This window comes from Hylobates moloch, unplaced genomic scaffold (assembly GCF_009828535.3).
Source record: "Hylobates moloch isolate HMO894 unplaced genomic scaffold, HMol_V3 SCAFFOLD_10, whole genome shotgun sequence".
Taxonomy (NCBI): domain Eukaryota; kingdom Metazoa; phylum Chordata; class Mammalia; order Primates; family Hylobatidae; genus Hylobates; species Hylobates moloch.
This window is the reverse complement of record NW_026652285.1, coordinates 60,979,197-60,982,842: the sequence shown is the minus strand read 5'-3', so window position 1 is coordinate 60,982,842 and position 3,646 is coordinate 60,979,197. Positions and strand designations below refer to the sequence as shown.

Sequence of the window (3,646 nt, the reverse complement as noted above, 5' to 3'; positions counted from 1 at the left end):
TTCCCCCTGTCTGAGAGTGAGACATGGGCTTCTCAGTCATTCCAATGGCCAGCAGTAGTTAAAAATCAGTAATAAAAGGGCTACTTGTAGACGTGTAGACAAAATTAAGAAAGTCAAAAAGGGATGTTGAGGCACTTGCTTTATAAATGAAGAAACTGAGGCCGGGCGCAGTGGCTCACGCTTGTAATCCCAGCACTTTGGGAGGCCGAGGCGGGCGGATCAGGAGGTCAGGAGATCGAGACCACGGTGAAACCCCGTCTCTACTAAAAATACAAAAATTAGCCGGGCGTGGTGGCGAGCGCCGGTAGTCCCAGCTACTCGGAGAGGCTGAGGCAGGAGAATGGCGTGAACCTGGGAGGCGGAGCTTGCAGTGAGCCGAGATTGCGCCACTGCACTCCAGCCTGGGAGACAGAGCGAGACTCCGTCTCAAAAAAATAAAAATAAAAAAAAAATAAATAAATAAATGAAGAAACTGAAGCTGAGTGAGGAAAAGTAACTAGCTGAAGGTCATAAAGGTAGTTCATGGCTGAGATGGGCTTCAATCCCAGGGATGTCTAATTCTATATTCCATGCTGCCTTCCAAATGAGTTTTTCTCTGGAACAAAATGTAATATTTGACCAAGCCCGAAGTAAAAAAACACTTTCAAAGTAAGCACAAGATGCTCCTTTACTTAAAACCACATCAAATAGATTAAGATCAAAGTTTCCCTTGTGTTCTCAAAAGAATTAGTGCCTGAAATAAAACCCATCTAGTTTTTGTGACTAATATGAGACATGTGATGCTGTCTCCTTTTCTTTCCATCTTGCAATAAAATCATGTCTGGATTCTTCTGGAAAGAGAATGATGAAATGTCAGAATGACAGATATATCTGCTAATGTGTGGTCTAGGAGACAGGACCCCTGGCAGGGAGTGGGTCAGGAGGGCAGAGAAGATGTTGACCTCTGATTAGAGCAAATGCCCAGACCTGGATTTCAAAAGCTCTTTCCCTTCCAATGTTGCCATGCATAGCATCCTAGCTTTACCTCTGAACTAAGAACTTCATGCAAATATATTTTCAATTCATCTGCCACTTATTGTTGACTAGATTATAAACCACTTAAAGCTTCTGAGACCAGCAGGTACCTCTTAAAATGAAGTGATCTCCTGGTTTTGTGTAACACGCATTTGTCTTTAAAATGCTTTATATTTTTTATGAATTTCTCCCTCATATAACCTAATTCACAACTCCATTCTATTTGGTACACCTTGCATGTCCCTAGACTATTCATGCTGAAGCCTCTTCTCGCTACAAAATGAAAGATAAAATGAAATGATTCTCAGGAAGGTGCTCAGCTTAAACTGAAGCAAGTTCAGTGGATGCCAGTGGCACCCTGATCTGAAGAAACATCTCAGGGTCTGTGGCACTTGCACGTCAAAGGAAGGTGTGAGCCCAAAGGTCTGGACCCAGCTTATAGAAATGGGATGCCAGTCATCAAATACTATAGAAGAAAGCAGAACCGAGAGAGAGAGAGAAAAAAAAAAGCACTGTAGACAATCCTCATGGAGGAGTTCTTCAGATAGTAGAATATACAGGTGAAAGAAAGAAGGAAGGAAATCAAGATCCAAGTCAAAATCTTGGTCCAGAGATCTTCAGCCTCGTTCGCATTCTTATGATTGAAGATGCAGGCATCAACCAAGGAGTAGCTCTCATGGCTCTAGAAGGAAACTAACTCGAAGTCGTTCAAGGGATCGAAAGAAATCCTATGGAGTTAAGAGGTCTAGGTCAAAAAGCAGAATAAGAAGATCTAGGTCAAGGCCTTGTCCACGTTCTCACAGTCGGAGCAGTGAAAGGTCCAGCCACAGAAGAATGCATAGTTGGTCTCGGGATAAAGAACAACATAAAGGCAGACATAAAGAGAAAAGGGGAAGGATTAAGGGAAGGATTACATAACATCAAACATGGGGAATCTGGAAACATCAAAGCTAGATTAAACCATCTGCCACCGGCTGAAGAGGCCAAAGCCAGAATACAGCTGGTTCTTGAAGCTGCTGCAAAAGCTGATGAAGCATTGAAAGCCAAAGAAAGAAATGAGGAAGAAGCAAAGAGAAGAAAGGAGGAAGATCAAGCCACCCTGGTAGAACAAGTGAAAAAAGTAAAAGAAATGGAAGCTGTTGAAAGTGATTCCTTTGTTCAGCAGACATTCAGATCAATTAAGAAGTCAAAAAGTTAGTGGAATCTAGTGAAGCGAAACATGCAACTTCGACATCAGGACCAACATTAGCAGGTGTTGATCCACCCAGTACTGAAAACGAAATACAACTGAGCAGCATCCCTACTTCTATCAAATACCAAGATGACAATTCCCTGGCCCATCCAAATTTATTTATAAAGAAAGCTGGTGCTTAGCAAAAATGATTCAGAGGCTAATTGCTCTCTGACAAGAAAGACTAATGGGCAGTCCTGTGGCCTAAGTAATATACATATGGTTGGATTGGATGGCCAGCAGAAACATTGGAAATGTAGGTTTTTAAATACCAATATTAACTTTTTGCCCTTAAAAAGAATTCAGCTGATTATATAAAAAGGCAATCTCATTTCATTCTTCTTTCATGTAGGCTTGACTATTTGTTGATTTGAATTAACATGCTTGTTTTTAAGCTGTATATTTTAAACTGTAATATTGTGAAAATTAAAACATAAAATTTAAGAATTCATGAAAATGTTACACTGTTAATAAAGCTAATCATAGATTTTTTAAAAAGATTATCTGGGTGTGGCACGTGCTCTGCAGTAGACTGCAGTTTCCAGAGCCCTTGCTTTTCAGGGGAACCCAACCCAATATGCTCAGCATCAGCACATATTCTTTTTCTCAGCTCTTGAAGGCTAGTTATTTAATGTTATTTGATTTGTGATACATTAACTCACCTTTTCACCCCGGAGAGAAAGCTTGTCCTAATAAAATGCTTACTTAGTGTCTCATAGTCTCTGCCATTTTAAGGGATCTCATAGTATTTCATATTCTCTCTCTCTCTCTATATATATATATATGTGTGTGTGTGTGTGTGTGTATTTAATTTTGACAAATTAAAAATTATAGGGAGATACAGAGAATAAAGATACAGAGAATAATGTCATAATTACTTTTGTACTTATTACACAGAAAAACAAATCTAGACATTTTATTTCAGACACATTTTTCAAAGAACATAAAAACATTGGAGAGAACGTTGAAATCTCTATTTTTAATTTTCTAAGCCTCATTCCCCTACATCAATCCCCAGCAGCTGCCACTACTCTGAATTTGATTTTTTTAGCCTTATTTTGTTTGCAAAATATTATTTTGCACGGTTTAATATTTATACCATTAATTCAATTAAAATTTACTTTAAAATTTACATAAATGGTATCACACCTTATGTTTCATTCTGAAACATTTTTATCAGTTTTATTTGTGTAAAATATATGCATGTTGATACATATGGTTCTGGATCATTTCTCTTATTTACTGTAATATTCTACTATATGACTATAATTTATTCCTGTGTTTCTTCTTTTAGACATTTTTGGATGTCCCTGGGGCTTTTCCCTCTTATGAATAGCACTGCTGCTATGAACACATTTTTGTACACATCTTTTGGTACACATGTGCAAGTCTTTTTTCAGG

At 38.5% G+C, this 3,646-nt stretch overlaps 1 pseudogene; it reads left to right on the top strand.

Moving 5' to 3' along the window:
* Positions 1 to 1,458: 1,458 nt before the first annotated feature.
* Positions 1,459 to 2,453, top strand: LOC116474206 (serine/Arginine-related protein 53-like; annotated as a pseudogene).
* The last annotated feature ends 1,193 nt before the right edge of the window (positions 2,454 to 3,646 follow it).